The sequence below is a fragment of the Tenebrio molitor genome, chromosome 7 (assembly GCF_963966145.1).
Source record: "Tenebrio molitor chromosome 7, icTenMoli1.1, whole genome shotgun sequence".
NCBI classification, from domain to species: Eukaryota; Metazoa; Arthropoda; class Insecta; order Coleoptera; family Tenebrionidae; genus Tenebrio; species Tenebrio molitor.
The window spans coordinates 21,171,033-21,198,294 of NC_091052.1; the positions used below are offsets into that span (position 1 = coordinate 21,171,033).

General features: G+C 36.8%; 2 long non-coding RNA genes across 3 annotated transcripts; one reads left to right on the forward strand and one right to left on the reverse strand.

Moving 5' to 3' along the window:
• Positions 1 to 6,358: 6,358 nt before the first annotated feature.
• Positions 6,359 to 12,604, reverse strand: LOC138135347 (uncharacterized). 2 transcript variants are annotated; one of them, XR_011160938.1, is made up of 2 exons: positions 12,340 to 12,604; positions 6,359 to 8,717 (listed from the first exon to the last, which is right to left on the reverse strand). It is a non-coding gene; the product is annotated as an uncharacterized lncRNA (long non-coding RNA). The 2 variants fall into 2 exon arrangements; XR_011160939.1 differs by lacking the exon at positions 12,340 to 12,604 and adding an exon at positions 10,473 to 12,333.
• Positions 12,605 to 15,028: 2,424 nt separating this feature from the next.
• LOC138135574 (uncharacterized) lies at positions 15,029 to 15,796 on the forward strand. The gene is made up of 3 exons (XR_011161019.1): positions 15,029 to 15,163; positions 15,219 to 15,602; positions 15,660 to 15,796. It is a non-coding gene; the product is annotated as an uncharacterized lncRNA (long non-coding RNA).
• Positions 15,797 to 27,262: the final 11,466 nt, after the last annotated feature.

Consider the following 27,262-nt stretch of genomic DNA (forward strand, 5'->3'; position numbering starts at 1 on the left):
AGGTGGTAGGTACTGAGAGGTTGATACTGACCCAGCATTCGCCTTATCTGTGATATGAGACATACCACGATGTGATGGTGTGGGGAAACCTCTGAAAAAAACCCACACCTGGTCAGGCGGCACCGGGGTTAGAACCCGGGACCTCCCGAATGTAAAGTGGCGCGCTAGGCGCTTGGCCACAGTACTCGGTTGGTCAGGTCTATTCCGTGTTGGACTATTTATATGGTTAGTGGTAGGAGTGGTCCCTGTGGGATTGGTGGTGGCGGTGGTAGGCGTGGCTCGGTGAGTAAAGTTAGTGGGGGGTGCGTACATGGTCGAATAACGGAATTCCACGTGTTAGAAAGCTCAACACCTTGGTCTCTGTTGAAATTATTTGGATTTTTTCTAATCTCGATTGCTTCCCTTATTAATCTTTGATGGTGTTTAGTTGTTTTAACCAGAACTACTGTTTTTTCAAGGTCGAACGTATAGTCTCCATCTTCGAATTTGTGTTCCGCCAATGCTGATTTCTCCTTGTCATACTGCTTGATGGCCCTACTGTGTTCTTTTAATCGACATTCTATTGAACGTCCAGTTTGTCCGATGTAGCATTTCCCGCAAAGGCATTCTACTTTGTAAATCCCTTCAGATTGGAACAGGGGGAGTTTATCCTTAGGTGTTGGAAGGTTCTGAGAGATTTTCTTTTCCGTGGTAAACCTGGTTCCAATGTTTCTCTTCCCCAAAATTTTTCTAATACGATCCGTTACTCCTTGTACATATGGGAGGCAAGCAAATTTCTGGTAACTTTGTTGTTCGGTGTGATGTCTAACTTTTCTTGCAAATCGAATGTCTCTGTCCGAGAAACCATTGCATTTCAGCGCCCACTTAATATGTTTCAATTCCCGTTCTTTACTGTCTTCATCACAGATGGTTTCAGCGCGATGGAATAAAGTTTTCATCAAGGCTCTTTTCTGTTGTGGGTGATGGTGAGATTGCGCATTGAGGTATCTGTCAGAATGTGTTTTCTTTCTATAGACTGTGTGACGAATTTGGTCTTTGTCCCGTGTCACCAACACATCCAAAAAAGGAATCTGGTTGTTCTCTTCTATTTCCATCGTGAATTTTATGGATGAATGGAGGCTGTTAAGGTGGTTCAAGAATTGATCTAATGATTCACGTCCATGTGGCCATACAACAAATGTGTCATCGACGTACCGTTTCCAAAGTTTCGGCTTAAGTGGAGCTAACTCAAGGGCTTCTTGTTCGAAAGTTTCCATGAATAAGTTGGCTATGACAGGAGATAGTGGGGATCCCATTACTGCTCCTTCCTTCTGTTCGTAGTAATTTCCTTCGTTGAATCAATCAGGGATGTGAGATATCTTGGTCAGCTTCGATGTAGTTTCCTTGTTCACCAACGTACCCGTCGAAGACTCAGTCGAGACAATCAAACAGAATTTGATATCACAAGGACTACGGGAAGATATTCTAGAATTGGTACGGTTCTGCTTAACATCAACATACTTCCTATGGAAAAGAAATTACTACGAACAGAAGGAAGGAGCAGCAATGGGATCCCCACTATATTTGGAGACGTGTAAGGATTATAAAAAGACAAAAACATTCAATGAATTGGCTTCAGAAAGTTTAAATATTTGCCCAGGTAGGGATTTCAAAAATCTTTTAATCAGTAGTAGACTTGCAATAATTTAAAAATATTCGTCACTAACATAATGTTGTAGCCAAGCCTTTCCAATAGTGCTGCTAATGTACCGATCCCGACTGAAACATTCTCTGTCACCGCAAACAGTCTTTTGCCTGCTTAAATCTTCATTTTCTTTTCCTTCGTCTACTTCCAATGTTGTGGGTATTATAACAAGTACTGAATTCCGTGAAATAATTAAATTCATACTCACATCTCCATAAATTTCGTTGTATTTAAGAATATGTATATTGGGAACGATTATCTATGCAATTAATATGCTTAACTAACCGAAAATTTCGATTAAAATGTAGTAATCATGTCTTTATCCGACAAAGTGACAACACAATGACAGAAAGCCAAGTTTCAAACCGCGTGGTTCCGAACTCAAATCGCCCGTTCGCTAGCGCCAAACGGCTTACAAGTGCATAATGGTATTTTGCTCAAATGAACAGGCCGGAGAGAGTCAAGCGTTTGCGTCTCGACTATTTAGAAGGTCGTGATATAAATAATCCAACACGGAATAGACATAACCAGTTTACTTAAAAGCTCCGAAGAAAATAGCAGCATGGCTATTGAAACGTCAGCTACCCAGCAATCCAGACGACCGCGGCACAACCCGGAAAACAATAACCCTACTGTCTCCTTGGAGAGCGTACTAGTAAAACCATGCAATGGGTGTTCATCTAGCACGTCAAGGGAACATGACCTGTTAATCAACCTAATGTATGCCTTTCTGAAATTCTGAAAAAAAAAAGTTGGTGGGGTGTGTGCGGTTACGATAAAGTTGTCTGCACAAATTTGTGCTGCTAGATACTCGATTTCTTGGTTGTGGAAGGAGGGATGTCTGAAAATCCTGATGAAGAACCTTTCTGGGAACTCGAGCGATAGGAAAACACTTCGAGAGGATCATCAGGAAACGCCTCTTCGCGGCGGTTGGGGTTTTTTACTCATCGAGGCAGCATGGCTTCATACCGGGTCGCTCTGCTGTGAGTGCTCTCCTGAAGTACAAAAAAAACATTGAGGAAACGAGAAATAAATACGCAGCGACAATATTCGTCGACAATAATTAAAATCATGCAGCAGAAGGCATCCTTCCACAATATCTGAAGGCGACGCTGAAAAGCTACAAGACTGCCCACAGGGCTCCGTCCTAGAACCCACTCTCTGGAACATGTTTCTCAATTTGGACCTGGTCAGACCTGGTGCTTAATACAGAGACCATCACTGACACGGACGACATCGCGATAATTGTCAAAGCTAACACCAGACAATAACTGAAAAACAGCATCCAGGGGAGCATGGACTGACTGAGGGAGTGGGCCTGGAGGCAGAGACTCACCATCTCCGGAACGAAGACCATGATAAACCCTGCCTCGCGTAGATCACCGAGACATGAGGGTGAGTCCAGGAGGCTCAACAATCGGTCTCGTCAGCGATATGAAGTACCTGTGCATCATCGTGGACAAGAATCTGAAATTTCACACGCACGTGCGTGCGGTCTGCGAGCGAGTAAAGAAAATGATCGTAGCCTTTAGGAAGAATATCCACGTCACATGAGATGTTCTAGTCACTCTGCACGTGATATACAAGTGCGGAGTCCTCCCCATCGTCGCCCGTGCATCTATCTCGAGTGAGGCGGCAGGAGGAATCTCCGGTATACCCTGAGATACCCGCTTTTGAATTCAAACTATCCGCCAATAAAAGCTATGGTAGTACCGGTGTCGGTACCATCAGCGACCGCTAGGGGCGGGGGTGAAAGTCAACAGGGGATGAACGGCCATGTTTTTTTTTTGAGACACTTTTATCTTGACTGCAGAGTAGTGCAGAAGTACGATGTATTTTTCTGTGTTCAAATTGTGCGATTTTAGTTGTTTTTTTATTGAACTGTGCTAAATGTTGCTTTCCAGCTTCTGTTTTTGAACTAGGTATGTGTTTGGGGTACTAAAATTATTTCTGTTTCGCGCGAAATATAGTTTAACAATAATAAGACACAAATGGGTCGCACGTGGGTTTGTGGTGTTTCCACCATGTTTTACAAAATCCACAATTATCTCGACCATCCCCATGTATTACGCTTTTAACATTTATAAGCTTGCGAAGGAGCGTAAGGCAGCTTGGTTCTAGCTTTGAAAATTTTATAAAATTGTACGGATCACGGTTTCTTTTGTTGTCAAATCAGGTTTTACAATTCACTAACTTTCCTAAAAGAAAAGGACACCAAGTTTTAGCGTAGATATTGCAGATGTATCTACGCCCTTGGTGGCTTTCACTTTTTATATATATTTTTAATCTCCTTTTTAATTATTCCGAGTGACGCTTTTGGTGTAACAAGTATCTATTTTTTATTGCTTAACACTTTAATCAAAATTTTAAAGTTTCCACTTTCCATCCCGGTAGCAACCAATTGGGTTTATATTTCAGGTATCTGCGCGGGCTTTTCCTTATCCAGGGATCTTCTACATTTAGCTATTTCCATCGTTTAGTCCCGGGGCGCCCTCCATATTATTCAGGGCCCCCCCTTGTCGATAAACCGGCTCAACTAAGCTAGGGTCGACCGGACTGTGGTTTTAAATTTTTATGTATGTGTTATTGGTTGTTACCACTTTTCCATCCCAAACTGAAAGTGTTCTTAGATTACTCCGTCAACAAAGCTTTGTCGCGGTTTCGTTTGCATTTTCCAGTTGCTGTAAATGTCAATTCTTCCTTATCGCGAGGGTTTCTCTCTGTTTGCGGGGTTTAGTTTCTCCTAACATCCCATCGTTGAACGCGACCCCGCGGCCCCTCGTTTAACATGTTGTGCCCCAAGAGAGACCCGAAAACCATAAGGTTTGGCGGGGCTTGCTGAATGCTGGTGCGCAACGTCGCTCATGGTGTAAGTTGAATCCGAGTTCCTTGGCACAGAACTTCCGGAATGGTAATCTGTTCCCGAAGTTTGTGGTACTTGACAAGCGTCGTTTGTTTTTGCTTTGAAATAGTCACATTCAACTCAACCGGTGAACTTAGAGTACCTCAATTTGTTGACTTAACGTAAAGCAGTTAGGACTTTTCCCTTATCACTAAATCATGGGTAGGCGGGAAATGTTAAAGTCGTAAGGATAGGTGCCACAGACCACCGGACCACACAAAGCCACTCGCTCCTTCTATGGTGTATCTGCCGCACATTGTAAATTAACTTAAAATAACTGTCCCGTCCACGTTGTCACTTCGGACTTGTTCGTATTTTCAGGAGATGTTTTAGCGGAGCCTCATTCGGGGGTCTAGGAGAATGGCCAGAGCTCACCATTTTCCTAGAGTTCTAAATGAGTAGTCTTGTCACATTTGGAGAGACTTGGGTGCCCTCTCCCGAGACGTTTTATTATTCATTAATCCCGGCGTTAACAAAAAGCATAACATTGAATAAATAGCTGGTTATAATTATTGTGTTGTTTTATTTGCACTCTTCTTTGTGGTTCACAAACAACCCTGTTGGAACGAATCTGGTAATGTTTAATTTGTATTAAAAAAAAAACACAACGTAGGGAAATTAACGAGGTACGATCACGCGCTCTTGGCCATTTTTGAATTTCGCGGGTTTTAATTTCATTGCGTATGTTGGTAGAAAAAAAAGTGAGATGGCCGCTTGGTGAAATTTTTGAATTACCCACTTGGTTAATCACAACCCCCCTTAGACCTGACCGTGGCGGAGGCAAACTACACAAAGCTGCTTCAGATAGTATAATCGGCGGCCTACCGGGACGTGATAGTTCACAGGGAAGAATTCGAATTGAGGAGGTATCTTGCCTTATTATGCTGGATCGGTAGCAGAGCAGATCGGAGACTGCCTCGAGGCTGTTCATTCATTCTTCCCAAACGTTCCTGAGGCACCCAGAACGGAGTTCACGAGACTCAGCACATAGTTCTCTCCGGTCATAGTCCGTTTGTCACCCACTTGCACCGACTGGGTAAATCTAAGTGCTTGTTCACAATTACAAAACTAAAGAAACATAAAATTACAATAAATACTCAAATAAATCCCCCGTTGTCAAATAAACAACCCAATCTGTTGTAAAAAGTATTTTTTACACTGGCCAACTACCTCTCAATAATTAACGCACACTCGGCAGTTATTGCTTCTCTCAAAGAATTAATATCTGGGTGGCTGGTGGCGTCTTTCGTAAATTTGCGCGGGACAGCCATCTTGTTGGCAGTCTGTTGATGACACTGTTTTGTAGGGATGATATTTGTACTTTATTCTTTGTACTTTGTAACATTGTGTTGGTGTAAACTTTTCTCTCATTTTGACCCATCAACAACGGGAAAATAGTTTCTATGCTATTCTATACTGCATGCTTAAATGGAATAGCCTGCAGAAAGTGTCGTTTACGGTCCTAGCAACAGACTTGTAAACGAAAGTGAAACCTATCTTGTGCGTGGTTGCTAGCCACGTAAGTATTGGGTGTTTTTTTAAATTTCAATTTTCAATTCGTAATAGGCGTTGAAGAGTCGATTGTGAACGCACCATTCGTGTAAAACATGTGATCCTTAACCTGTATAGTGCGTTCACATTCGACTCTTCAACGCCTACTATGAGGTGAAATAAAAAAAATAACACCCGATACAATACTTACGTGACTAGGAGATTGCTTACGGGACGAGGAGAATTTATTTTATTTTGTGACAATTTTGAATGAGGTACTGTTACGTTAATACATTTCTTTATTAACTTCGGGTTTACATTTCCCTCGTCGAGAGTTATTTACTAAACTTAAACCTAAACTTAAAAGTAAAACTTACCCGAACTTAAGACTAAACCTTAACCTACACTGCACCTCACGGTGGTCCTGTAACACACGGCTCTACACTGCTCACCCCTTGTCCTCGTCTTCGACCGTCGTCGCAGCACTGTCCAAGAAAGGGGGACCACCACCGCACCACCTGCTGAACTGGATCCTGCACCCTGCCCGTCGGCTCTCACAATTACCGCGGCCGCAATCTGCGGAGGACCCAACTGGACTACTCCGGGAGAACTTCTTCAGGCTCCAACCCTCTCCACCGTCGTCCTGTCACAAAAACCGAAAACACCAGAGGCCAAGCAAGATAAGGAGGACACAAAAAGTTGTCCGCCCCGATAACGACTCGTTTTCTGACGAGGTCACGTTGTCATCGGGACGAACAATCCGTGGTAAAAAAATGAAACCAAAACGAAATTACCTTCTTCCGCTGGAAGGCGGGGGAAGAAGATTCTCCCTTCGGTGCGGGGGTTGTGAAGGCGCTCTCTTGTGGAGTGGGGACGGCGTCCCAGTGATCCGGGGAAGAAGCAAACCCGCTTTCCCGGCGTCGGCCACTCCAAACCTAGACCTTTCCCGTGAGGGGCCCCCTAATCCGCCGCTTCGCTAAGCGTCGGTCCACCCTGGACACACGACCCTACTTCCGGGACCTTATCACGCCTTCGCACCTTCATACTGGAACGGCCCGTCCACCACTGATTCTTTCCTTTTTTCCCCCAAGACGGGCGTGCCATCATAAAGACCTCGGTCCGGAAGGCGCGAGTGTCTTCCGTGAGATGGTGTTGGCGGGAAAGTTTTGAGATGTAACAGTACCCAAATCATCAAATGGAAAACAGCAACGCATTTTATAATATTTTAATTAGTCAAATTGGAAACATTCAAATACAACAAAGGAAAATTAATCTACTTATTCACATTTATTGTGATTTATGAATTGTTGGAAAGTTAGGTTATATCGTTCACCCGACTTGACAAGCAACAATGGGCCGTATGATTTCCCTTTCATTAAAGTTAAAGAACGTCGTTAAATTGTTTTGTCAATGTCTAACATAGTGCTTGGCACATACTCTCACTTTGTCTAATCAGTTATTTAATTAATGAAAGGCTTAACGAATGGGAAATCATACGGCCCATTGAGCCTAACACAATTCCAGCGGCTCTTTCAATTCCGTCACATTCCATATTTTGCGGGAAAGTTTGTTTGCTTGTTGCAAAATACCAATAACCACAAATTATTATCAAACTACGAATATTACGAATTACACGCACCACGCACTTACACAGTTCACACTGTTTGAAGACGAAAAATAAAATGTTTGTAAAACCTGTTGCTATGGTTGTTGCTTCCAAGATCCAAAGCACGCTCGTGACACGGTACGATTTTTGCTATTCTTTTAACATTATAAAATGTTGGTGCTTCGTAGTAGGAAAAATTTCCTCTTTAACCTCGGAGGTTTCACGGACCTCGGCTGCCGCCTCGTCTCTTGAACTACCCCCTCGCCAAAAAAAGTTTACTTACGTATCTGGTAATGTAAATAACTAATTTTAAATAACTTACATATGAGGAAAATATCATCCATCCCACTTTGTGTACAAAACTGCAGTTTGGGGTCTCAAAATTGGTTACAATCATGTCTATCTACACTGTGGGAACATTAAATTTGGACATGTATGATCTGGATCGTTAAATTTAGATAAAATTCCCTTTAACTTCAAATTATTGCTTATGCAACCCAAAGTGTTTCTGTGTACATGCGTTTATACAGAATTATTTATGAATGATAATGATAGGGCAGGTCATGGCGCGTTTATTGTTTATCGAATCGTGTAAAATTTGCGAAAAAATAATTCACGTTTGAAAAATGAAAATTAATGAATCTATCCAACAGAAATCACTGAAAACACTCAAAAGCGATTTTATAGGTATTTGTTGTGGTTAAAGTCTAAAGTGCTTACAAAAAAAAAAATCGTCGAATTCAAAAGGCTGGAAAGGAAAAAGGGGTGTAACAGCAGTAACTGAAGATATCTGGCTGGCATATTTTTTTTATGTTAAAAAGAGTCTCGTATGTGAAGAGCGAATCCCGAACGTACTTACAAACCAGAAAAGGCAAATATTCTGGAGGGGGCACCCGATGATCAATATTTGATGATGAAGGTAATAGGTAGTTTCCTTTTGTCGTGTGATTGGATATTCATTTCGAATCTTTGGGCGTTACGTTGACGAATCTAAATACTTACTGAGGATGTAGATACAAGATGAAGGGTCATGCCTATAACAGTAATAAGTACATATATTACTTTTAACTGGTAATAAAACTCATCAAGAGTAACAACTTTTCTAGATATTTTTTTTTGTAAACGTTCTCGTTAATGAGTTAAATTTGTTTCCGACAAATGTCATTAGTTTTGAAATTACTGAATTTATTCCATAAGTAGTTTCCACACTGTATATTTAATACTTAATTTATTATATAGGTACATTATAATTACTCAGTTGTTTAGCTGCATTGTATTTATACGCATCAATAATTATCTATTCAATATAATTTTAATTAAAACTTAAAAGCTATATTCAGGGTCATAAGGTTAGCTTAGGTTAGAGTAGATCATTAATAAGCAAAAACAAAGTAGAAAACTTCTTTTACTTTCAAAGTCATGTTGAATTTTGACCTCACGTTTCTTACTTTTGTTACGTAGAGTTTCGTATGCACCATATCATATTTACTGCATCCTCAAATTTTTTTTGTAGATAAAATTGAATAATTAACTGTAAGTATGTACATCATAAACTGAAAAATAATTTAGATTTGTATTTTTAAAATGTTTCACTGTTTTGAATACATTTAACAAGAACGTGATTTAAGCTGCAAAAAACATATTACTGTTGTCCTTACAAGCTCTTGTTGCTATGATTAAATAACACGAACGTGGTATATCTTCAAAGTAAGAGCGGAAAAATCCTTCATTAGGGATACAAATTTTGTTCGAAGTATCTAATAAAGTTTCTACGAATAAAGAAGATATATTTTAGTGAACGAATTATGTTATATTTTTATATTCGTTTTGGCTCAAAGCGAATATAAAAAACGTCATGATATATTCGCAAAAATTATACACATGAATTTAGCAGTTAAATTCAATTTATTAAAGGATACACAACCACATTATATTTATAAACCCGAAAGTTGTTTGGAAAATGACAATTACAAATTATATTTTGATCGTACAGTTTTAACCGACATTCATATTCAGCATAACAGACCAGACATTATTATTTTAAATAAACAACAAAAGCAAGCATATCTTTTAGATATAGCTGTTCCAAATTCACACAATATAACACAGACATATAATACAAAAATTAATAAATATTTAGAACTCTCCGTTGCTATGAGAAATCTTTGGTGTTTAGAAAAAATTTCGATTTTACCATTTATAATTTCAGCAACAGGATAGCACCGCAATCTCTTTTTAAAAATTTAAAAATTTTGGACTTGGACAACAAATTGGTGGTTGAAATTCAAAAAGGTATATTATTATACTCATGTCACATCGTGAGGAAATTCCTTAACATTGACACAGAACATAAAACACAAAAAAGTCAAAATGCGGAGGCGAGACGCCGGTAATTATGTTGATAAGCACTGCACTATTACTTGATAGTATTATCCGTAATAGTGTATGTACTCCGGCAAAATTGCCGTGCCGCCGGGTGGAGGTGGGATAGTATATACTGGGTGACTGACGAAAAATCTTTGAGGCTGTATTTTGCTTATTTTTTATCCGATTTGAACAAATGGCACATCAAATGAAATAGTTCGATATTTTTTTCGACATCTACTTTTTGACAAACGATAGTAAACTTTTTTTTCAAATTACACTGTATATATTTTTCTACTCGTTCTTATAGAGAATTTTCTTCTGAATATCTCTACATTAAAAGATAGAACAACAAATTTATTTTAATTGAAAAAAAATTAAAAGCAAAAAACAGTAAAAAATCTGATTTAGTTGCTCAAAATTACCTCCAAACACTGTCGATACTTTCTGGAAACGCCCATCGTTGCATTCAGTAAAAAATTTGGGGGCGATTCCTCACTGACTTGCACTATACTTCTTCTCGGGTGAGAAGAGTATATGATTATGATTTTTCGTGTGAGCTTTCTTGAAACTAAAATACCTAATAAAATCGAGAATTTAAATGTATACAATAAACCATTAAAAGGTAAAATATTATAATTTATATAACATAACACAACACGAGCCTGATTGGAAAATGATCTTAAGGGTGATTGCCAAGAAAGAATTAATCTATATTTCATCTATACATCTTATTAATAATATATACAATAATCAGTGTAGTTCCTTGTGGTTCATATTTTAACCCCGGCGCCTCCACCACTAATAATATGAGTTTTTAAAAATTACGAATAAGTACATTTCAAACCTTTCAAATTTAGTATAGTCCAATTTTTACCCCTTTGCGATGACGTCATTATCTAGTAACTTCACGTATGTTTGAGCTAGGATCAATGTTTCAAATTTGTTGACAATTGCTTCGAAAGGTTATGTTTGTAATCAACGTAATAAGTGAAAGAAATTAAGAAGTGTCAAATTGACAGGAGCATAAAATAACCTCAAAGTGACCATCAATAAATAAACGTGCCGTTTTTTCTGTTTCTGTCGTTTTAATAAAGAGAAAGCGAGGAAGGAAATCGTGACGTCACCTCAAAAGGGTAAAAATTGGACTATACCAAGGCGGTCTCAAGTTACAGGCCAGGACACTGGCTGTGTTGCCACATTCCCTGGTAGGCCATTCCATGACTTACGATGTTCCTAAAATTTTGAAACTAATTGGACATTTAAAATAAATTTTGACAAGTCCTTGGTCAAATTCGTCAAATTGAATTAAAAATGTCATTTAAGTGTTGCGTACCAAATTGCAACTCAAATTATGCGTCTTCTTCTTCAAATTAGGTACCTGTATTTAAGTTTCCATTAAATGAGGAAACGAAGCCAATTTGGAAAAGATTTTAAAAATCGAAGAGTGAAGAATTCGCAAAAACAGCCATTTTAGGGAAACAGATATCAATGGGGACAAAATGAAGCGACACGTGTCAAACGTGGTGCCAATAACTTCTAATTTCGAGGAAATAATCAAAATTAGTAATGACGACACAATCTCTGGGGAAAATCTTTTGGCTTAAAAACGAATATTGAAATGAGACTGGGAAGCAAGTTACAAGAAATGGGGTGAGATTTAGGCAATAGGGAGAACAAAATTGTTATATTTAAGTTGGAAATGCGCACCTCGCGTTACTTTATAATTAAAGAAGTTCAATGGGCCGGAACACAGCAGAGCACCCAAAATATATACTATCAGTAATGAGCACCGTTATTTTTCTGTCTCCAAGGTGGTTTTAAACTATGTACTACAATCTGATATTTTGAACTGTCGTAAAATTAGATAACTGATATTTAACAAATGCAAATACAATGACAGGTTTAGTGGATTTCGAAATTTTTCACTAAATGTTGGTGAAGCAATGTTGCCAGACTGTGGTAGGCCATTCCGCCATTCCATAGCACACTGTCTCTGGTCAGTGTCATGGCCTGGTAAATGAAGATCGCCTTGACTGTACTATAGTTCCATTTATACATATCAGTCGGTTGTTAAATTAAAAAGAAAACAATTAAAGACTGGGCAGTGCCATCTTGTGCATTTTTTTTATAGAAAAAATTAATACGTCACTCTTAACATTTTAAGTTATTATTCGGTCCTTAGACCGCATAATTTGATTATAAACGAGATTATAAAGGAGTGAATGAACCACAATTATATGGCAGCGATCAAGTAATTTGCAATGCAATCATCATACAACGAAAACTCACCAGTAAAGTCTGGTGCAAAGGCGCGCCGACCTGTTGGTCTAAAAATAGCTTTCAGTCGCTGAAGAATCGTCTGCTTCAGGTGTGTAAAAATAGTCTTCACGCAGCGCTCTCACATCTAACACTGCACTAACATTATTAAGTACTCAGATTTACGTACTGTTTGTCAATATTAATACAGACAGATGTTCAAGTCATTTATTATGACCTCTCTTGAGTACCTACTTATTTACAGGCACCTGTATTAATTAGTGCCGACGGCGTCATTTTTGACGGAACGTCTAGGGAATTTAGAAAGTTTGCAGGAATTTATTGTTAGAGGCCAGAGGAATGTGCCTACCTGGAATGGTAGTCTAAATATCAACAATTAAACAACAAAACAAAAATTGTTTTTATTTAATAATTTCACACGTTCTGTCTTTAATATAGGGTACTACTTTGAACGGTGATTTTTTGTATCAACCATCAACCAGCTTCTAAAAATTCTATTTTGCACAGAATTAATTGTTAAATAGTTATACAGGGTGTCCCAAAATTGGCGTACAAACTACTTACTACCTTATCGAGGATGCTTAAATGTACATGACAAAAATATGGAAAAAATGTTTCCGACAAAAAAATCAATTATTTTTATTATTATTATTAACGGTAATACAATGTAAACAAAGATATAGTCTATTTTTTAATCAAAGAACCACGACCTGTTGATTTAGGTTTGCAAATATAAAATTTTACTAAATTTAGGGAATTTAATGATATTTATTGGCTATACCAGCCAACGTCTGTCATTTTTAAAGTCGTTGAAAGTACGCAAACTTGCAGCTAAAATTTGAACGTGTTATTAAAATGCCTCGCCAAGTAAGACATTTATTAAAATCTCAAATTAGTTGTTATTAGTTATTATAAACTTTATTAACATGCTGCGCTACTAATATCTCTAATAACCTCAATTTTTATATGATGAGATTTTTCACCCTATGTCAAAAGTGTACAATGTTGTCAGCTCTATTTTGGTTGTAAATTGCGGTGTTGTGGTTCTTTGATTAAAAAATAGACTATATTCGTACATCGTTACCTTCCAATGTTACCGTAGTGGATTTAAAATATTTTTTTCAATTTCCAAAGCTTCTAAATTCTCTATTACGCAGGATTAAATATTGGTAGTGAGTGATCTTGTACTTTGTGATAATATGTACGATCAGAGGTAACTGTCATGACAATTTCATACATATATTTCAAATTAATTGACGTGTTAAGTGCCACTTTCAAAGACCGCCAAATCAGCAAAGAAGTCCAATAGAATTTTTTAAACATTTTTCTGACGTTTACGGTAATTTTTGGGACATCCTGTATGTACATTCATGTGAATTCAGTATGTCAGACCTAAGTTAGGATTGTTGTTTATTTTAAATTGGTGAAAGCAGCTAACGATGTTTCGATTATTATTATTAGTGATCGTAATTTACAATTCGGATAAAATAATTATTTGGAGGTATGAAGGGAAGGAACTGTATCATTTATTCCCGCGGGTCAAATTTAATGCCCAAAGCGTGACTAAGGGTAGTAATCACTGAAGAGAGGAAATGAGACTACATTTGTTTTTTACTACGCCCTTTTTATTAAAAAAACTCAAATTTACATTAAACTTTGCCGTGCTCAGGATTGTATTTTATAAACAATTTATGTTATCTTAGCCAAAGAAAATCCTTCCTCAAGGTATTACAAATTATTTTTACTTGATGAAAATATAGGTTTCGGTCCCAAAACGAGAAACGAAATGACAACTACTGAGGTAAAGATAAAATGTTTTTCTTCTATTGTTACTGCCATTGTTAAATTCTTCTATTTCCCTGTCAATTTGAGGCTAATAAATCAACGTTTGTCAAAAAGCATACCCTTCATTCGATTATTTTGTTTAGCATTTTCCCCTTGAAAAAAATGTAGGTATACTGCAGCAGAATACTGTGACGTGCAATAATTTATGCCGAGTGTGGAAGGAGTGCTACAGCTGCGAAGGCTGAATATGCCCGTTAGCATCCTGATAGAGAACAACCTAGTAAAAACACTTTCTTGCGATCGATCAACAGAGCCAGGAAAAAAATACCTGTATAGCAACTGATGCGAGTTGGCACAACTGTAATGGCAGTTTAATATTGTCAAATTGACGTCCTTTAAGAGAAATTGTTGTGTTGGTAATGATGAAAAGAATCTTGGTCATTTTTCGTAGTCACTTTCCTAATACAGAGTGATCAACAAGAATCCAAATCAGAGCAAGCGTTGCAAATTATCGGTCACGTCGTAGCAAAATCATATGCACATAAGCGGTCAAAACATGGGCGTAGACAATTTATGGTCTCAAACGCTACTTAATAAAAATGATACTTTATGAATTTTAGACGTTGGAATTATAATTGTGCATTTTATTATTATTATAAGATAAGGGAAACAATTTATAAGATTAACAAGAGCAACATTTTACATTTGTAAGAGTAAGTAAATTATCATCTTTATTGCCAAACGCGACGCTACTGGTACGGAGATGCTTCCTTGAAATGTCACATTTCAAAATTCAAGGTTGTTGTTGTTGACAATTTAAGTGATTTAACCTAGAAAACAAATCTTCGATTTCGGCAAAGTTTACAGACGTTTACTGAAGTTGTAAGCAATAATTATCCCAGAATAAGTTGTAAAAGGGGTTTTGTCATTAAAGAGAAGGCATTTTTATTAGATTATTTTCGAAAGAGGGTGAAACAAGAAAATGAAGACTGGCCTTACTTTGTACCCCCTTACACCGAAGAATTTTTAAGCCAGATGTCCAAACCTGATGGTATTGGTTATCAACAAGTTTATCAATGTCTTAAAATTATAGTGCCTAATTTTAGCAAATCATAACCCATCATTAAGAAGAAGTCAGGTCAGTCCTTAGTTCAAATTTTAGAAATGGTGCAAAATGTTCAACAAATTATCAAGGAACATCCCTCAACTTCCATAAGGCGTTTAAGACAACAAGTTAAATTGTGTTATGGCACTTATCAGAAATTTTTTAAGAAGGATATTAATTTGTTTCCCTTTGTGTGTTGCAAGAAATAAAACCCACACATTACCCTAAACAAATTGACAGCTTCATAAGGGTTTTTGAAATTATGAGAGGCGAGTTTGATTCTGTCTGGACCACAATGGAGAACATTTTGAGCAGTTTTTGTGAAAACTTATTTTTTGACCTTGGAGTAATTTAAATGTTTTAAACACTGCTAGAAAAGATACGAGTAAGTTCTCAATTACCCAAAAATTAGAGAATAATAACTTTTACACTTTTCTTACAGAAAACAACAAAACAAAGAATTGTGAAAAATAATTATGTATTTTTAAAATTTTGTAACTCAAGATTGTGCCTTATGAAGGAATTTTGTGTAACTGTGTGTTTTTTCCTTAATCAATAATAAATAATAATTAATTATAACTTGCTTTTAAATCTATTATTCATGAATTACAAAAAATTTATAAAGGCAATTAATGATAGATTTTTGAGAGGTAGGCAACCAACAAAACGAGTGTCCACAGCAAGTAAATAAAAGCGGCTGATCCATGATAGAAATACGTTTCGATAAAACAAAAGATGAGGTAGCACTCTTGATTTGGTTTCTTGTTGATCGCTCTGTATAGGTATACTTCGTCCAGCGACAGATTGTAACCCAACACTTCAAAATGCACTAAAATATATTAATTAGAGCATAATTTGAAGGCAAAAATGTTACTGCTCGAAGGATATACATATTTCAAATCTCACGTGCGCTAGGTACTACTTTCTCTACATAGAATTTAGTGATTTTATGTCAACCAATCTCTCGCTGGACAAACTTTACATAGATATTTGATAATACAGGGTGAACAACAATAACTGTTTCAGTTGGCAATAAAAAATTTTACATAAAATTTTCAAGACTGTGAATTGTACCTATTTCGGTTTGTTTTATTGACATTATTGACAGCTGGTATACATTTCAAATTTAAACGTCTTGGTTTTTGTAATCTTTTATTAACAAAATGGTTTTCTCGTTGGAACATGACATAAAAGTCACCAAAAATCACCAGAATTTATTGCCAACTCAATCAGTACTTGTTGCTCACACGGTACTTTTTTTAGTCACGGAACCAATAGGTAAATTAGGGGGTAAAGTTTGGCAAAAATTATTCTGAACGCTGGCAATTATCCCTATTTAACTTAGTTTACAACAATATAAACAACCCTCGCTATACAAGCAATAGAGCCCGACAAAGCTGTGCAGGCCCAGCAGCGCATTGTAAAGGCCCCAAAAAGTTAAATATGGATCATTGCGAGCGTTCAGAATATCTATTTTCTATTTTGCACCTATAACACAGTCATTATAACACTCAAACGGGTTTCGAAAAGGAGTTATTTTCGATACGCGTTTCAGGAACATTTACTTAAATTTTTAATGTTGGAGTTGTTGCTACGTGATCACTGCACTTCACGACACTTTAAATTCAAAATTTACAATTGTTCGTCTATTTACCAGTGTTACCAACTCTTATATTTGCCAAATATAATTTTCCCAGCATTATGTTTTGAACTTTTTTTAAATTTAAGGGACAAAATAGAAAAAATATTGCATTATACTCGTTTTATAAGCCATTTTGTCGCACTTATTTGTTTATAGCACTCGTCGCTGCCGTCCTCGTGCTCTAAAAAACACGTGCGACAAAATAGTGTCTTATAAAACTCGTATAATAAATTACAATTTCGGCCTCCCAATTTGGGAAATATAACGTTACCTTACACTTTAGGTCAAGGGAGCTGCGATTTCCCGAACAAATTTCTAGTGGAGTGTGGGAAAAATCTGGTGGAGTACGGGAAAAATGTGCGGACACCGTTAATTTATTCTTTTTATAGTTACTTTAATTTAGTGTAAAAAACACATTTCCCTGTATAATTTTTCCGATAAATGTGTTTGTTTAATTTATATCGACCAATAAATAATCATAATCGTAAGAGGGAAAATGCAACCTATTGGGTTGGCAGCTGCATATGTCAAAAAGTTTGACAATTGTTATTTCATATACCGCGTGTATTATGAAAAACCTTTGGTGCTATAACTTCCTTATTTTTTATCCAATTTTAACAAATGATACGTCAAACAAAATCGTTTTTAAAACACTATAGCCCGACATACAATGATTTTTTTAACATTATATTTTTTGACAGACCGGAGCTAACTTGGTTTTTTTAAGTTGCACTGTATATTTTTTTATCTTTATTCTGACAGATGTTTATCTTCTGAATACACAAACATTAAAATAAAAAATAAAAAATTAGTTTTTAATAAAAAAAATAGAATTTCCAAAAATCAAGTAACCATAACTTTACTATAGCAAATGTTTGAAATTACCTCCATTCTCTCTAAGGCACATTCGACACCTTCCACTGACGCCCATTGCGGCGTTTAATAAAAATTCTGGTGGTATTTGTTCACATACTGCTACGATTCTTTTTATTAAATCATCTCTGTTATCGGCCGGAGTCAAATAGACACTGTCTTGAATGTCCATTGCTGCCTTAGTCACTTTGCAAAATTAGAATGCACTTTTATTACTGTTTAATGTGACTGCTTGATTTAAAAAAAATACATCATTTTTTAATTTCTTCTTTTTGTTTCTATGCATGAGCATTGTTGTTTACATTTTCATATTTAAAATAAAAATGTCTATAAAACTGAGCAAAAAAAGTTAATAGTGCCATTTGAAAAAAAAAAGTTGACTATCATTTGTCAAAAACATAACTCAAGAACAAATATTGGATGAATTCAAATTGTAGCCCATTTAAAACGATTTTGTTTGACATATTATTTATTAAAATCGGATAAAAATAAGAAAGTTATAGCACCAAAGGTTTTTCATAATACACCCGGTATCTGAAAAGGAGAACGCACACTTTATATGTAATTCTAAAGACCACTCAAATGGGGATATTATGATATCAATCGACGCGTCTTGAAATGACAAATATTTGATACCATTGCGCCAAAACGCTAACTCTATAAATAAAGCCGCAATCTATAATTGAAAATCAAAAACTTCCATTTACTTTGTATGAATGTGAAAGAGAGCGGTAGATACCATTTTCAGGTTAGTTTTGGGGACTCCATAAATAAAGATAGTTATTTACGGGGGCAATTGACTTCTTAAGAGGGTTCACAGTAGGATGTTGTAGTGACCCAGTTTAAAATTTAAAATTTTAAAATTCCCGGTACCGCCACGAGAGCGCGCCAAATGGGAAGGTACTAGCGGCTAGACTAGGAACTAAGGGATGGGGTTGGTAATCTTGGCGAGTTGGCGACGCTGTTGAAAAGCGAAAAGATAGCGGGGATGAAACGGGCTCGCGCGGACGGTTGAAGGGGGTAGGTCACTTTTGTTTAGTTTTTCGAAACGAACACACCTTGCGAAGAGCGATCCAATATTCCAAAACTCTGTAAGTTACATCTGAACCGATTACACTACCGTTCCGAGTAGATATTTTGTGTCCCGGGGAAGAATCCGGCGTTTTTTTTTTATCCACACGGGTAATAATTTATTCCACGTTCGTTGGCTTTTTGTTTTTGTTGTTGGGACCAGGACCACGTGGTAAGGGTATGTTGTAGATTTCATTTTGTTGCGTGCTGTTTCTTTATGAAGTGCCCATTTGTTAAATTTAAGCGTTATCCCTAAGTTTCTCCCGGAAGGTTCATTTTTTTTGACAATCTGTTAATTTCGAAAATTAGTAGCCGTCGTCCGGACCGCGGGCGTCCATTTTGTTTTTCTTTCACTAACATTTTCTAACGGGACTCGACCCGCCATATTTTTGTTGAGTATTGTCAGCGAGTATTGTATTCCTTTTTTAAAGCGTTTTATTTTATCGTTATTTACCTTCGCGTTTTGTTCTCTTTTATTTCCTCATTGTTTAATGTTGCGTTTTGTTTTGCTTATGTTATCCTTGTTTAATGTTGCGTTTTTGTTTTGCTTATTTTATCATTGTTTAATGTTGCGCTTTGTTTTGTTGGGTTTTCTCACCGTTTAATGTTACGCTTTGTTCGATAGAATTAAATTATTTTTTTTCCTTCGTGTTGTTGCTAGATTTCGGAAAAGTTAAAGTAAAATGTTGTAAGTGCGCCCCTATGGGAGCTAGGTCACAATCAGGAAGTCGTGGGGTTTGTTTAGTAAATTTCTGTGGAAGCTACGGTTATTTAAAGCCGTTAGCGGAGGCGGACCTAGATCTTCGCATATGCGGCGGCGGGATGTTTTCGTGAAGCTTCCGTCGAGGTTATAGAGATTTCGGGGGCTTGTCGGGAAACGGTTGGTCGGGGACGGTGGAGCTAAATATTCGCTGATGCTGTTTAGTGATGCTAATCGTACGACCCCGAGGCGCTCTGTCACTCTTGCTTGGTCGACGAAATAGTCTGACGTTCATTAATACCCCGAATATCTATAAACGTCGCTTGATTTCAAAATGATTCAGATTATTCTTCTGAGTCCCCTCGCGGCCGAAAGTTTGTTACCTCCAGCTCTAAGCTCCCGTTGGCGTACCTTGACCACGTAGTTCCAAATTAAACATTGTTTTGTCATTAATCGAATTGTAAAATATGAGTAATACCTGGGATACGGTTTTTGAAGAGGGTTTTTCATCCGTCCCTGTCTGTAATAACTGCACCATAATTCGTTTACTTGTTTTGCAAGCTTTAACTGTCATTTTGTCTGTCATGTGCCCGTTTTTCTGTTATGTTAAATATTGTTGCATTCATCTTGTCGTTTATCTTTGTGATGTAATCAACTAGTTAATTTCTTGTACTTCGTTAAACTTAATTTCTGTCCTTTGTATTCGTTTCAATTTCTTTTCATCAAAGTTATTACAGACATTTTTAATAAAAGGTATTTTGCGTCCCTCACATGTGTGTTTTATTTGCGGCACTCTTCCAACTGGAACCCTCACCGTTTGCATTCCGAACCTTTTCCGCCAAAAGAAAATCACAACGTAGGGCTCCTCCGATTCGATGACGATCACGACCACATTTGTTACCGTTTTGCGCAGGTTCAAATATTTGGCGGAAAAAGTAATGTATTCAAATCATTACAATGTATAATTGCAAAGATGACACTGAACCAGTACAATGCCTTTAAAAGGGAATAGCCGAATCCGTAATCCCCCGTAAACTACAAATGACAGTTTTATGAAGTGTTCTGACAGAAATCAGTTGGAAAATATTTCAAGTTTTATCGATTTTGTTGCTTTATTAATCGAGTTACACATTTGGCGCAATGATATCAAATATTCGTCATTTCAAGACGCGTCGATTGATATCAAAATATCCCCATTTGAGTGGTCTTTAGAATTACATATAAAGTCTGCGTTCTCCATTGCACAATAAAACAAAACCACAGAAGTTGATATATGGTTTTGTGTACCTACTTTATCCAGTACTAGCTGTTAGTGCTAAAGTGCAACTGAAAAATAAAAATTTACTAAACATTCTAACCTCAAAATCTTGTATTCACCTGAAGAAAGATGATTCGTTTTTACCAGGAAGCAGTGGTTAAGTACAAGACATTTTAATAATTTGCAACATTATTAACATAATTTACACTCACCGGCACAAAATTCGATCCATGTGCCTTATTTGAATTAACTCTTTTAATAAAGTTTGATTTTATTTACCATATTTTAATTTTGACTAATTGATGACTTTAAAAGGATTTTAAATCAATTTTAACTTAATCAAACCAAAACTCACATTTTGTTTCTCTAATAACAAAAATTAAACAAAATCTCTTAAAAGTTTAACGCGAAATGTAATCAATTAAAAACTCAATATCGTATATTGCCTCCTCGAGCTTGAATTACAGCTTCCATTCGTCTCGGCATTCCCTCAAAAAGGTGCTGAATGACATCTTGGTCTATTTCTTCCCATTCTTGAATGACTGCTGCACTTAAATCTCTCAAGTTTGCAGGAGCAGAAATTCTGGCTTTAACTCGTCTTCCGACCATGTCCCAAACATGTTCGATCGGATTAAGATCGGGACTTCTTGCAGGCCAAATTATACGGTGGATTTCAATTGTGTCCAAGTACTCATTTACGATTTGAGCAACGTGTGGACGGGCATTATCGTGCATTAGCATGAAGTCATTACCAATAAATGGGGCAAAGGGCACAACATGTGGTTCCAGGATGTCCCTAATGTACCTGTCTGCTGTCATTGCCCCTCCATTTACCACCACTAATTCGGTGGGAGCTTCCATACTAATGCCACCCCATACCATGATTGAGCCACCACCAAAACTGATCTTTGGCACAATATTGCACTGAGCAAACCTTTCGCCAGTTCTACGCCATACTTTTTGACGGGCCATCTGGAGATCTGAGGCAAAATCTTGATTCGTCAGTGAAAAGAATTCGACCCCATTCTTCAATTCCCCAGTTTCGATATTCGTGAGCAAAAAGAAGCCTCGCTACACAATGCTCCCTGGTCAACAGTGGGCCATGTGCGGGCCTTCTTGCACTTAAACCGTGTTCCTCTAACCTTTTCCTTACGGTTCGTTCACTTACTGCAACACCCCGTACCTCCTGCAGTTCGTTCCGTGCTCTAACTGCAGTAGTGTCCCTGTTTCTCAGAATACTTAAAGTAAGAAAGTGATCGTCCCGAGCAGTTGTAGACCTTCTTCTTCCTGACCCAACTCTCCTGGTATAGCCTCCGGTTTCTCGAAACCGTTTGACAGCTCTTTGGATACTACATCTTGAAACATCAAGAACCCGAGCCACGTAATACTGCGACCGTCCATCTTGAATTAAAGCAATGGCTCTGGCAGTATCGCACGGATTTAAAACCATATTTTATTTTCCGAATGCTAATTTAATTGTTTTCAACACGGTTGCGAACACTTCTGCACAAATAGTAGAAAAAAATACGAAGGAACGATAAATAGAAAATCCATATAAAACGGTTAAAATTCAATCAGACTTGGAATATAACCATCTTTAGCTTATTTTAAATAAAAAAGTAGTTTAGCACTGTTTACACTTGACATGTCAAATATACAACGTATATTTGACATGATGTGTCTCATAAAAAAAAAAGATTTGATAAAAATATTAGATGGATCGAATTTTATGCCGGTCAGTGTATTTTGTAAAATTACAGTTATTGTAAACATTATTGTTACAATTGGTAATTGTTCACTTTAACTACTTCTGGAATTTTCGCGTTTTTTCTGGCTAGACAGCCTCAGGACGTCCTCCTACATCGTTTCCCACCAGTCAAACCTTGTGCAAATGAAAATTTTCCTTACCCTTTAGTTATACTAAGACTTGGCGCGATCTTGAAACACAACAAGAGAGAAAAAAAAAGGCATTTGCACAAGGTTTGAATGGTGGGACACGATCTAGGAGGACGCCCTGAGGCTGTCTAGCCAGAAAAAACGCGAACATTCCAGAAGTAGTTAAAGTGAACAATTACCTTACAATTCTCCACTTTAGAGAACGATGCAGAAATTGTTCAGCTTTCAGCTTTATTACTTCTGTGTTGAATGTCAATATGTTGTACTGGTGCTTCTCTTACGGTACTGGTGATGGAATTGTCAATGTTGGTCGTTATATTGGAAGCAACTGCTAAAAATTCAAGTAGATTAAAGCACTGTATCGAAGTTTGTGACACAACTTACCAATGTCTGAGCTGTAGCTGCAACACAGTACATTTTGTTTTTGATGTTAAAGGAAGTCCATCAGTCATCACGAATCGTTTTAGAAACTTCAATCTTGTGTCCATAGGACAATCAAGGTTCAAGTATTTGGCAATTTTATTTGAAATTGTTTTAATTGTATTCATACCAATTTAACCTGACTTCCATATATTTCTTTACAGTTTTAACCCAGTTTGGATTGGTAATGGTAAATGATCTACAAATATTGGTTTTTGTGGCAGTTATCAATATAATATCTTCTCTTGACATTTTCCATTTTCAGAGTATGTATTGTATATAACTCCTTTCGGAGACAGGCACCACAAACACGTATTAATAAAACTGTCTGTAATAAAATATGGTTTATTAAAAATTTGTGAAGTAAAGAATAGTTATTACATACTTTCATGAGAAGAAATTGTCTTATGTAAAGTTCTTTCGATTTTGTGGTAATAATTCAGAATTTAGTTCTGCCACTAATCGTGCTGCTTCTGGTGTCACATTTAACTCACTTTATGAACTAGACATTTTTTCAGTCAATTAACACACGAGAATTAAATTTTCAAGCACTAACAATGAAAATTTAACCTAATAAACACAGCAAAAAATTTGTTAGGAAAAAAACAAAGGAGCGGTTACCGTCGTCAAGAAATTGATTCCACAGCATTCGATTCTTTATTGACGATGTCAAATTCTACAATAGAATTAGTCTTGATTTTTAAAAAATTTAATATTTTGGTCAGCCGAAAAGTCTAATACAAATGTCGTACGGGAGGTATTTTCCGGCGCTCCAACTAATCAGCCACTCGGCCATCGTGGCCGAAACCAGTTGTCGCGCCGGAAAATTCACCTATTTTGACACTTCTGGTGCGCTGTAAATTTTTGTCGTACGAATGATTGATGAGTACTTTGGATATATTATTTATAACTTCTAAATGAAAATATACCGTATGTCTCCGGATTGAGTTTACAAGAGGAAATATATTTTTTTTATTTTACGCAAAAACTTCAGAGGAATAACATTTTTTGCTTCATTTGAAACCTCCATTTTCCTTTACAATTAGGGCCGGATTCACCAACGCCAGTTAAAGTTAACTGTAGGTTAAAATACTGGGTGCCCCAAAATTCGTCGAACAACTTAGCAGTAGGTAGGTACAGTCGATGGACAAATAAAACTGGGACAAAAATGACAATCACATAAGTCAAAATTTACAAATTTGCATCGTTTAATTACGACTTTATCACAAATAGGTTAACTTTGGTATGACATATTATACAGCGTGTTATTGAAATGCGTTAAGAAAATTTAAACCGTGATAGAACTCATCAAAACAAATGACTTTTCTATTTACCATTTTTTCGAAAACTCAAATTAAGGCTAGGGCCACACTACAGACTTTTCATCGGCCGACAATTTAGTTGGTTCTTAATAAGTATGAGGACTTATGTGAGTGCGCACACTAAAGCGATTGTAGTCGGCCGACAGATTGATCGAAAAATAGTTGGAATTCCCTTTCAACAAGAAAGTTGGCCAACTATTGATAGAGCATGGTGTACAATACGAGTGCGCACATTCACCGACTATCCAGTCGGTGATCCACACATATTAGGCGTTCAGTGGCTCCCTGCAGTGCAAAAATTTTGATTTTTAATTTATGATTATGAAAGTAATAAAATATATTGAACCAAAGGATATTTTAAACCTATGTCAAATCTCATATGTATTTAATTAATATCGCGTAAGATTTATTAAGATACCAACAAAAGTAGGAAATATTCCAGCAAAAAATGAGACGTGCTTTATTATTTAAATATCTATAATTCAAAATTAAACTAGATTCCTTCACACATATTTTTATGCGTTAATACTAAGGTAAAGACGCAGTCGGAACGCGCCACTATGAACTATCTATGACAATAACAGTTAATAATTATTCGTTATTTTTGTTCATTACCAAAAGTGAAAAAAGACCATGAATTCGAATGAACTTTCAAATTCTATTAGGACCCCTCATAAAGTTTAAATTTTTGTTTGTTTTTTTACTTTCTCCTTTATTGCTCCGACACGTTTTTTTAAACCACCTTTGCAATCCCTTTTTTATTGCTGTCTTCTCCGCCTTCACATTACCCTTATTCCTTAATTAATGACTCGTTATTAGAATTGAAGAAATTGAAAAAAGACCAAGACAATAAATTTAGGCCGGCCTGTCATTGGCTTGACATGAAAATGTGAAGCTGGCATTATGTTCAACTAACCCCATTTTCGATTTTTTTCATTCTTGTCATCGTGACAGCGATAATCAAAATTAAAATTGGGAATAGAAGCGTGCACCAGAGCGAAATGCGTACTACGTATACAAATCAGTTATGGTAGTGTGTCATGATCTGTAAGTTACGAAAAGGGCGAAGAAAACGCCGAATAGCTTGAAAACCTTCAGTTTGACAAACTAACACATCAGTCATAATGACAATAAATGGTCGCTTGCATTTACTTTTTTGAAATGTCCGAAATTTGCCGACCTAAATTTTTTGTCCGCCATAGTACAAGATCCGGTTTAAGGGAGAATGTTTAGTTGTGACTGGACCTTCATATCTTATTTTTCAACATAATCTCTGAAAAAGAAAATTTATAATTTGGAATTCATATTTCGACAAATTTGCCTCAGTCCCACTCTGAACGAAACAACCAACCGGGTTTACCTGCTGTTTACAATCAGAAAATAATTTCTATTGTAGACAAATCAACTTTTACACAATGGGATAATTCTACGACCCCAATATAACCTTAGGGGCGTATCCGAGTTGGGCCCGGTACCTGAGATAATCCTCGCTCAAATTTGGGATATGGTAAATTGCGCACACTGGTCAAATTTAACATTCAGGAACCCAGGTAAATTGCGTACCAGTAGTGACGACGGGCGTTCAGTCTTCAGTCATAATAATTCTCGTTCAGGACTAGATAATGATCTTCTTTTAACCACTTGGGCTTTAACACTCGGAAATAAATATACCGGACTTAAAGAAAAAAAAATTTTTTTTTACATTATTCTGTACTTGTTAGAGTTCTGTAGGTAAATTGCCGTAACTTACAATTTTTACATACCTAATTGAATCTATGTGATTCAGAAGTAGAATTATTCTTATATAAATTAATTAATTAAGAACAACTGCTTGTTTATTATTTTGCCACGTAGTTTTTTTCTCAACATTGGCGCTTCTAATTTTTATTTAGACGGTAGTCTGAAATGTAATAAGAACATTTACAAAATTAAAGATATTTGGATGCGCCGAGTAAAAGTTTTTACTGAAGTGATAGAATAAAATGACTCACATACGTTGGAAATGCTAATCCCTTGGTTGCAGCTACCTGGTCAAAACCCCTGCACAATTTTAACCATGTGCGCAATTTACCTGGGTCCTCAAATTTATCGGCCCCTAAGTATCCCCAATCCGGGCACCGCCTAATCCTATAAGAAGTAGGGCCACGCGGCCAACAACTAATTATAAAAATGAATCTTAATTTTAGTTCCATTTGAATACTTCCTAGTGAATCTGTAAATACCTACCTAGTCTCAGAAATGAAAGTGAAATCAATTTTGAGTGAAGAAGGGAAACAGTTGCTTGTAGTGAATAATTTTAAGTTTTGTGTGGCAAGGACGATGAAATTCGGTGGGGTTGTGTCAACAAAAAATCAAACTGCCTTGCAAAAGTGTGAACCTTCGGTTCCGAACCAACGAATGTGATCAGCAGTGATCTTATTCATAATCACCCGGAAAAAGAAAATATAGAGAGGCAAGCACTGAGTAATGGCGTCAAAAGAAAAGCTCTAGACAATTTAACACACAAACCTGCAAAACTATTGCGTCAAGAATTGCGACAAAATGGTTTTCTGGATCAGATTTTCACTTATGACGTGGATCGTGCGCGGAAGAATCTGTGGCAAGCCAGAAGATCTGCCCAACTTCCTGTCCCAAAAACTCAACTTGAAGCGAATAGTTCTATATCCTGGTTAGATTTCGTTATGCTGTTTGTTATAATACGCTCTAACAGTAATTAAGAAATAATAATTGACTTGTTTGTTTGTATCTATGAGTATCTATCTAATGTTTTTTGTACATTCTTATGTAAAATAATGTAAATATTGCTGAAATAAAAATGTTAATTTTGAAACATTCTTTTGCCCTGGTATAACCGTAAATGGAT